This window comes from the organism of the source record quoted next, unplaced genomic scaffold, assembly GCF_019419815.1.
Source record: "Pyrus x bretschneideri cultivar Hongxiangsu unplaced genomic scaffold, Pyrus_bretschneideri_v1 Contig57, whole genome shotgun sequence".
Classification (NCBI taxonomy): domain Eukaryota; kingdom Viridiplantae; phylum Streptophyta; class Magnoliopsida; order Rosales; family Rosaceae; genus Pyrus; species Pyrus x bretschneideri.
The window spans coordinates 1,863,212-1,873,824 of NW_025999795.1; the positions used below are offsets into that span (position 1 = coordinate 1,863,212).

Here is a 10,613-nt window from a genome sequence, read left to right on the forward strand (position 1 = left end):
AACCCCTCTACGTATGCTTTCTTTGACGGAGGTAGATTGTTTGCCCTCTTATTATGTGTCTTCTCCATCCCCTCTTATTTGTACGGTTACGGTTAAGCAACGTCAATATTTTATATTCTTATTACTTTTTGTCTTATTATCTCTCTAAAAAAATTTAATATAAAATGTTGACGTAGCTTAACCGTGACCACACAAAATAAAAGGGCATAGGAAAGGCATTATTTTAGGAGGGCAGACATTCTACATCCTTCTTTGACTGCAACCCCTTTTTCCTTTTTATCCATTTCCCCCTTCTTCCACTTTTACCCCATTTTTCCTTCCTTCCACCTTTCCCTTTGTTTCCATCCTCCTCTTCACTTTTTTCTGGTTTCCCCTTTCTTACCAACAAACTTCAACAAAAACATAATCTTTATACAAAAAAGGACGCCTTGCGTGAAGGATGAGAAGCAACCGGAGTCTTACGTTTTTCGGGAGACAGCGAGGGCACTGCTTCACTTCTCCGGAGGATATGTGCGTTTCGTGGTCTAATCTGGATATTCCTTTTCTCCGCACACAGTAAAGCAGCATCTACAACTGATTACAAGAAAATAGCATACTTGAGAAATGCCATGGTTTATTATTGCTACCTTAGACCAACTCCAACAATGGCTTATAACCTAAAATTCCTCTTCCCCCAAAACCCACTCCAACCCATGTGCTAGACAAAACGTAAAACCCAAAACTCAAAAGAAGGCCAGATACCGGCCCTTTTTTAGGCCAAAAGTCATTATGGGCCCTACCTGTTGTGAGTGAAACACGGGCTGTGAAGCCCAGATGCTTGAGCCACTCGCCCAACGCGCAGCAACGCGCCAGCCGGATTCCCACGGGGACCCCACCCACGTTTTCACTCTCCTGATTAATTGATAAGTAATTATTAATTGTTAATCGTTAATCATGATTCTCTTATGGGACACGTGTCAATCTTTAGAAAGGGTGGTAAACATATCTTAGAGTTTACCGTGGTGAGCATACCTTAGAGTGTAGGATGGTGAGTAAAAATGCTTATGAATTATTTCTGGATTAACTTCAAAGACTAAACTGAATTAGCTTGATATGAACTAAATAGTATAAGAATAATACAATATTTAATGCAGTGTTGAACTAATTCCACACGTCCCTTTCTTCTTCTCTCTACCAGTCCCGTCTACCTGACCTTTTTCTTTCTTTTTAATAATAGATTCTTTTTTCGGTTTACCGTAAAGGTTTAGTAGTCGATACTAAGACTTAAACGACCCCTTACCTTCCATGTTGCTTCCTTTCCTTTTCTTTTCACTTTCTCCTCTCTAAAAAACAGTGTTTTTTATGATATAATAGGAGTTCTTAAGACTTGAATTATTGTAATATCTCTTTGAGCTAATTTTTTAGGTGATCCCACCACTTATTTTGCCAAGAAAAAACTTTCATCACCCTTTTTTTCTCTTTTTTTTTCTTTTTACTTTTCTTTGCTGATGTGACTCCCCTAAATTATAAAAAATTTGACAAAAATGGTCCATTTTTGTCTTAATTGTACCAATGTATGCCATTTTAAAATAAGAAAGTTTATGAAAAGTTTTAAAAAGAATTATTTTAATGAAAAATGATAAATACAAGTGTAGTAAATAGTACCAGAAAAATGTAAAAAGTAATTTTTCGTTAAAAGTAAACAGTACATTATTTTAAAATAGCATATATTTTATGTAAAGGTTGTTTTAAGTATTGGGAGTGTTGACGATCTTTGCATATGACTAGCGTCACTTTGACCATATTTCTGATGCAGGTTCTCAGCTGGACCTGTATCTTGAAGTAAATTTCTGCTGATAAAGTTGGTACCTGCAAGGATGGAACCAAATATTTCATGAAAAATTACCGACTCCATTCCTCAAGCCCGACACCGAAGCGTTCAACAACAATAATACCTTAAATCTGCAGCGTGGAAATTTACAAAGGAAGACGCTTTTTAGAGAACGCAAAGTAAGAGAAGCTTCGCCGAAATTTCCTCCGCCGAAAGTAAGCCTTGGCGAAATTATTTTAATCATATTTTTTTTTCTTTTCCCGTTTTCATTTTTCTTTCTTTTTCTTTTTCTTTCCACAAGTCATCCTCTCCTTTCCCCCACCCCCTTTTTTCTTTTTCTTTTCTTTTTTTGAGTAATGGATAGCCACACCCTCAACTACAAGAGATTTTTCGGTGGACGGAAACACGAAGCGGTACACCACTTGTTATTATACAAATGGTGAGATATATGTGTTAAAAATTTAATAACTTCAAAAAATACAATTTTTTACCATTTTTTATAAAAACACATGATGCACCTTTCGTGTTCCGATTAGAAGGAAAGAAATTTCCTCAACTACCGTACGCCTTACCCACACACCTGCCGCTTGGCAAGCCCTAGTGGCTTATCTCTCCACCTTCCCTTCCATTTTCTTGTGTCTTTAGTTTCCTTTCCACACTCTCCTGTCTCCTCCCTCAAAACCGCGTCTTTCATAACCTTTCTTTTCTCTTTCTCTTTTTCTATTTTTTTATTTTTTTTTATTTTGCTGTTGTGACTTCAAATTATTTCGATCGTTGAATCAGATAAATTGAAGAAGATCAACGGACAGAAATTAACAAAGAAATTTGAGAAGGATAACCACCGTGTAGCGCCTAGGTGCCACATAAGTGGCTGCCTAGGCCAATTTTTAAAACACTGTTTATAGTCTATATCACTGTTGCTTGCAAGATGAACATCTTTATAGTAGATTTATCGTACGTGAGAACAACATTTTTCCTTAATTCTTTCAGCTCATCGACCAACGGCTGCAAATAAACATCAATAAACGTGTCCGGCTCTTCGGTTATTAACATTGTCATCATCATATATTTTTTTCTAAGTGAATTTAAGGCAGCAAATTCTATGGAATTGTGAAGATTGGCCAAGTGTTGTGATTTTAGTTTAGAACCCCGAACAGATTAAACCCATCTGACACAACTACCAATCTGATGTTCTGTGACTCTTGCGCAAAATCAAGGTACATTTGATCAGACTCTTTCCATGCCTTTACATCACATGTGTGTGGCAATAGGCTAGTATATATAAACTGAGAGCAAAAAAATGGTGGAACATTTGAAAATCCCTAAAATACCCTCACTTCATACACAAAAGCAATGAATAACTGTTTAAAAAAACAAGGTTAAAACGTAATAATGTGAACAAATGCTGTATCACATTCACTCCATCTATCGAACGTTCAAATGAATTAAAAAATAGTTATTTTGCCTCGTGCAATTGAACTTGAAGCGAGTGAATTTTCTCCTCTTTATATCAAGTGTTAGGTGTCATTTAGTATTACAGTCTAATAGTATTCCTCTTCACTTGTAAGTGAGAGGTTATAGAATCACATTATTGCTAGCTCATTGTGAGAGGTTAGCCCGCTTCCATAACCCTTAGTGTAGATAATATCATTCGTTCAAAAAAAAAAATCAAGTATTAAACTTAGTTGTGTCGAATAAATTCACAATTAGTATCGTCGAACAAACTCTTTTGCCCTTGATTTGAGAGATTCCCAAGTATCAATCTCCCGTTATTCCCAACAAAAATGTATTGCCTAGATACAAATGCTTGCTTCTTGTAATGCAAAAGCTTACTTTGTTTAGTGTATTTAGGCAGAGATGGCGCTTGACATCAATTAAATCTTTCCAGGGAAGAATATAGTGGATACGAGAAAATATGCCCGCGCGTTGCCGCGGGACTTGAATGTATTAGGCGCAATAGGCATGAATAGTTTCTACAAAAAGCAACTAAAAAGACATAGCACCTAAGAATCAATGAACAACTGGGACATCTTACTCATATGTGAGTCTCAATCCCTAGTGAACAAAAGTACTATTTCTTCTTCAAATTGAATCGAAATCATTGATCAAGCAATTAAACATTCCTACTGGCAAATAATTGACCCCCAAGAGTTGAGTAGATATATAGTGACTGGAAAAATACAAAGTGAGCACCAATGATACTGCACCAGTACAAAGAGCATCACTCATCAGCTAATCTAGCTTGAAATGATAGGGAAAGAACCTTGACTAAGATCTTCAATCACTGAGACAGCCCAAATGAATAGAGAAAAACACAAATAATAAACACGGGGACAAAGAACCTGAGAAGCAGAAACAAACTTCTATGCACAAAAAATTTGTGCAAGTAAACAAACATCCAGTTGTACTGAGACTTTAATGATCCATGTTTAATAATATAACTTAAACCCAACCATGAATTTACAAAAAATTTAGGTAGAATTATTGACATAACTCAGAAAAAAAAAAAAGACTCAACTTTGCAATTAAATTTCTTACATAACTTAAACCCGACAAATTTAACTAATTAGATTCATCCACAAAATAGATTTTAACATAACCTCAAAGAGTTTCTTCTAACCAAGTAAACCATTACTCAACAAAAAACATGTAGACAAAGCTCTTATCAAAATCATAATATTGTAATGAACAGGAACTTCGCTACACACTTTTCCAAAACGAAGGAAAAATCTACTTTGTAACTTAACTTAATATACGAAACCACCAATTTAGTCACCTAAAATTCATAACCAACAAAGAAAACAACTCCAAATCCTCAGGTTTACACATGTATGAGCCAAAGGTCAAGTTTTTACAAAATAATCATCCCACAATATGAAAAAGCAGATCGAAAAATTTAATTTAAGGTTCAATTTTTACAGACACGGATCATTTTATACACTATAAGCATACATAAAAACATAAAACTTGACAAATTTTCATTAACTTATCAACGAATACAAAGAACTTAGTGGGTCCTGATGAATGAAAAATAATTCAGAATTGTTTTTACATCTTTATTATATTCTAAGTTTTTCACGGAGCCAAATTAAACCAACATGCTTAAAAGAAAAATTTGATACCTGTAAGGCTGGAGACTGCTTTCAAGGCCTTTTTATTTTCTCTGTCGTTATGTAAATCCAATTTCACTACCACCTTCTGCAGAAAGAAAACAATTTTCAATTAAAAAATTGTTTTGGGAGAGAAATGGAAATTCATTAATACAAATACCAATACCGATTTCTGGGATTTTAGGGTTCTGTTACCCTTGCAACTGAAAGCGTAAAAATCCCAAAAAAATGCCAAGAAGCTTAAGCAGAAAAAATCATATTTTCAACAACCAAAACCCAACATCGATTTAATCATAAACAAAAGAAGAAATTAAAATCTAAACAAAGTCACAAATTAACGAATTGAAAACCCACAAAAAAAAACATAAAATAAAAATAAGCAACTGACTTTAAAACAAAGAATAAATACACAGAACAGAGAAGAATACCCAAAATGAGAGAAAATGAAACAAATATATAGAGAGACAACCATCCCCAAAAACCTGACCTAACTGTACTAAGATATATGGCCAATTAATTGTTCAACCGGTAATGGATTGCTGGATATTCTTAGCTGCCCTTGTAGTTCCTGTTTGTCATATTCGAACACAACTCAGGAAAAATAAATATAAACACAAAGAGGGAAGAAGATATAAGACAATTACCTATTTAGTGAGTTCTTGGACCTATTTAAAGGGTCACTGGAATGAAATGAAGCCAACTCTGCAACAGAGAAGCAAACTAAAAGTCAAAATCCAGAAATTCAAGTTTAGCTCAAATCAAATATAATAACCAATTAAGTGAACCTTTGCTTGCTATATATGGATATGCATGCTATAAGAAACCATTCATTTGTAGATCATATAGCATCATCAGTATTATACTCATTGTTTCATGTAATCAACCTAGTACATGGGGAAAACACAGAAAAGGGAAAGTAGAAAAGTAGAAGACATAATACTTGAGTATTTGGCAGAAATAGTTAGCTTTTGAAAAAAATTGCTAAACTGTGTTACAAATTCAATCGTTAGAGTTGTTAAAATTCACTTTCATCTGTACAATTCAAACTTCCACACATGTATTCGTACAGTTTACCAATTGGCACACACTGCTAATTGCCAATATAGCAAGATAATGAATTCCGTTAACGAAAAAAAAGGATATGCAACTTAACTTACCATGCAAAAGAAGCTCCATAAGAGTTCAAAAATAATACTCACTTAAAACAATGAGTACATTCTAATCCAACAAATACTAAAACAGAATAGTGCCAGCATAACGACTTGGCACGTTAACCTTTAGGACATCTAAATTATCATATAATTTCCAATAGGTCACGATAGATTTTAGGGGCTCATAAACAATTAGCCTAATCTTTTTCTTTCATCTTGGCCTACAATATTAAAATGCAACCAAATCTTCAACGTCAAAAATGAGAAGATGACTTTGATTTCTTTATAAGAAAAGTCAATAACCTTCCAATTGGCCGATGCTTATCCAATAATCCAAATATATTTGTATTGAATTATGATATGACACCGTAAGTTTCAAGCATTTAAATTAAATTTGTAGTAAAAAGCGTAGGCAAATGAAGAATAATGTTCTCTTCCATATCTCAACCTTATGCTTGCAATGTATCCTTTGCTTCTTTTTTGTCTTCAGCATCTACAGTTCTTTAAGGCAGGTTTTGCAGCGTCTGCATTCACCTATATAGGGTTTAAAATTTTTTAGTCAGAGAGTAAGGAGAAACAAAATGAAATGCTCCAAGGGGTAAACCCCAGCAAGCAATAAGAGTATATTTTGAATGCAAAATGGCAATTAGGAGTCATAAGTACCTTAAAAAAATACTTCTGAAGCGCAAACAGTCCCATATAAGGGTAAGAAAATTAATAGAGCAGAGAACAAAGTACTCACTATAAAACATTTTAGTTCTTTAAGAAAAATAAAGCAGGGTTCAAAAAGGATAATGAAGCATACCAGTAGGTTCCCAATATCAGATAATGATTTCTTTCTTGGCCCAAGATTGTCATTTGATTCTGCCGGCTTCTGAACTAAAGCATTCTGAAGTAGCATTGCACCTTAGGAAGCCACTGAGCTATCCTTCTCCACTTCAGTTGTATCTAAGCAGTTCAAAATGCCATCAGCCGTCTCTGATTGTGACAACTCATTCAACTTAATTTGGTTATCATTTATAGCCTAAATCAAACTACAACTTTATCCCGTGAAATCAAGGAAAACTACCTGTGTCCAATTTCATGTCAACACCTCAATTTATATCGCATCCAATTAAACTACTACAACAACATACTGACAAAGTGAACATGGAAATTCATATACCATTTGACAATACCAAATCAAGCAATTTCTAAAGACCATAAATAGATCCTACAAAGCAAAAACCCTATCTCATATGCATTAAAGCGATTAACAAACTCTCGGTGAATCATCATAAAATTAACCCAATTTCTCAATTCCAAAAACAGGAAAGATTAAGAAAGGGTTCTGAGTTCTCACCATAACCAAAATAATCATATTGTTTCAGTTTGAACTCGGGTCAATTTCCATCATCTGCATTAACAAAAACAACAACTTATGTCAGTGCATTCCACCATAAATCAATTCCTAAAATCAACTGCATATCACAAAGTTACCCAAAAGACACAAAATACCTGAAAATTACTATATTAGCACTCCCTCCCCCCCAAAATCAGAAATCTAGAAAATAGAACTTGATAGCATTGTACGTAGAAAGCAAGGTATCAATAATTTAGGTGGTTTCCCAGGACAATAATGAGCTTGCAGAGATCATATTCATACATGGATGCACAAACACACAGAGACACTACAGAGACCATTTGATGAAAAAAAAAAAAATAGAGATGCTCAGAGACTCAACACACACTATTTATAGATCCATGACTTAGAAATTCTCAGATCTGGTTAAAATTAATAAAATAAAATAAAAATTAAGGGATGTGAAATAGCTCTTATAGTCTGGGCTCTGTTACCCTGATTCCTTCACCGGCTTGAGGCAAACCTGAGGAGATCGGCAATTAAAGGATAAGAAAACTGGCGGCCATGTTTTAGTTTTGTGATAGAGAGAGTTCAAGAGAAAAAAGAAGAAGGGGATACCCCTTCCCTTCTGAGATCATCTATAACATCTGAATTACTTAACACCCATACACTATATTTACACAACTACACTAATCAATACTCATAACACATCAATGGTCCAACAATTATGGAGCTCGAAATTTCTATGAGGGCCAATCAAATCATAAATTAAAATGAAAACATGTAAGTAATTAAGAATTATTACTTGCTCAGTCAGCTCCTTCTTGTCACTTCAAGGATTATTCAATTCAACCTGATTCGATCAAACTGCATCACTCAACAAAACAAACAAAAAATAAATTAAAAAAAAAAATCAGGGGAGCTAAATAAATATACACTGACCTACTTTTTGGCTAGAAAACCCAAAAAGAGCAATTAAACAGCAGTGCATAATGACGGAATTTCTATGAAAAAATATGAATGAGTTTTCAATTAATAATTGAGCCCGAAATAAAGAAGGCCTTTCTCATCTTGATGCAGGGCGGATAACAAAAACATTATGTATGGATTAATGTATAATATTTGAGATCCTATCTGTTTTTTATTGACTGATGTTTCAACCCAGTCAGCTAATTCATATCACACATCCATACATACCTGAGAACGCTTATTCCCACCACCATAATGTTGTTGCTTTAGTATGTTTTTTCACTGAGAAGAAAAGGAAAGAGCATCATGAAAAATTTAGTTCCAATATACCTGAGAACAATTCACATGTTATTACCTTAAACAGGAGTTAAAATTACTCACCCTTTTTCTTTTTCATCACACCAAGACAAAACTAAAGGAAGACTTCTAATCCTCTAAATTAGCAAATAGTCTACTATCCTAAATTCCTAATCCCACGTGACTTCGCTGCCCCATGCCTTTGTCCCCTGTCTCCCATTAACTAAAAACACTCCCAAATCACATCAGCCAGCCATACAACAAAGCCACTGGCCACATCAAATATTAGGCACGATTTAGGTAACCAAATTCAACGAATAGAGTTTGGATAACGAAATGCAAAGAACACGATACATAATTGTAAAATTCAAGAACATGATTCAGAGGATTTGAACTATATTGTGTTGAAAACTTACCGAAGAGCGACGATTCCAGGTCGGTAGCGGTCAGGCTTCTTGACTCATCCAGTTGTGGGTGCTGATTTTATTGAAGCCTCAAAATTAAAACAATTAGCAACTTAGATCCAATAATCTGATTGTTTCTCGGAAAAAATAGCTTGCAATTATTGACCCAACACAGATTTTGCAGCATTAATTAAGAGAGAATTATAGTTTTATTTGCTTGTGACTAAATCTTTCTTGTTTTGTGGTAATTTGTATAGCAGACAGCCAAACAATATATATAATTATTCAAACAGATTAAGACTTGTAATCAAATCAAATCGTTTCTGGTGCAGCTGCTGAACAATGAAGAGCCGAAGCGACTCCTGCTTTTGAGTGACAGAAAACTCTGCAGTGACTCGAACAAAGAAATTGAACTAATAATAACAAAGAGTTGGGATCACGATACTCACCAAGACCAGATCGAAACGAAGCACAACCTCTCTCCCCCTTGAAATCTGAAATCCCCACCCAAAAAACCACGCATGGGCCTCCATGACGCAAACGATGGAGTAAGACGACATAGGCGAGGGAAGGCAGACGGCGGTGAGAGGAGGATAGGATGGACGCGAGACCGTCTGTGTCATTCTCGTCGGGTCTGTGAGACGGAAGAGGCAAGGAGGGTTTGAGAATGAAACGAAAAAGACCGCCTTTACCATCGTTCTTCCTTCCCACGATCATCAACACGTATGCATCAAGACTAACGGCAGAGAGGGCCAGTGGTAGTCTTGTAAATAAACTGAAATGTCTTACAAAACACTGTTCATTTCTACAGTGCAATTTTGCCAGCTTCTTTAGACTAAAGTAACTAGTCAACAATATTAACAAAGTACATTTTGCAGGAAAAGTTGAAAATACATTTTGATGGCAACAAGACAAATTGATATAAAAAACTACCGTTTGTTACATAGTTGGACTACTTCAAAGATGTTTTTTTTTTCTTTTAGAGAGGATCCTTGCAGGAATCTGTTTGCTAGGATTCTGAAAATCTTTTAATTACATTCGTTCATCGTACATTGTGCAACTAGTTTTTGTCAAGTACTATTTATATTCAATTTTAAATAAAAAAATTATAATAATTTATGTCTACATGATATACTATAAAAGTATGTAATTAAAGGATTTCCGATATCCTCACAAAAAAAAAACCAGGCAATAATGCTCCTAGGTTAGCCTTGTAACTAGAGACGTTCGCCAAAAGCATAAAAATAAATTATTATCATCAAGTGGAGTTTTGAATTCGGTATGCACGGGTCAAAACTCAATTACCCACATGCGGGGAGCAAATAAGAGAAGCAGGAAAGCAAGAAACTCTAATAATAACGAATGGGGGATTTCATTAAAAAAAAAAACTAACGAAAAAATATTTGAAAATTTTGAGTTTTAATTTAAAATGATAAAAAAGTGTTATAAGTAAATAATACCATGAATGACTTTTTAGAGTACTAAAAATGTCATTTTTGTTAAAAGTAAACAATACCGTATTTCGTTAAA

The 10,613-nt window shown here is 34.6% G+C and overlaps 1 long non-coding RNA gene across 2 annotated transcripts; it reads right to left on the reverse strand.

Moving 5' to 3' along the window:
- Positions 1–5,598: 5,598 nt before the first annotated feature.
- On the reverse strand, positions 5,599–9,926 carry LOC125471131. 2 transcript variants are annotated; one of them, XR_007253397.1, is made up of 8 exons: positions 9,533–9,926; positions 9,096–9,172; positions 8,611–8,664; positions 8,219–8,280; positions 7,414–7,936; positions 6,877–7,019; positions 6,520–6,605; positions 5,599–5,622 (listed from the first exon to the last, which is right to left on the reverse strand). It is a non-coding gene; the product is annotated as an uncharacterized LOC125471131 (long non-coding RNA). The 2 variants fall into 2 exon arrangements; XR_007253398.1 differs by having other exon boundaries at positions 6,877–7,049.
- Between the last annotated feature and the right edge of the window lie 687 nt (positions 9,927–10,613).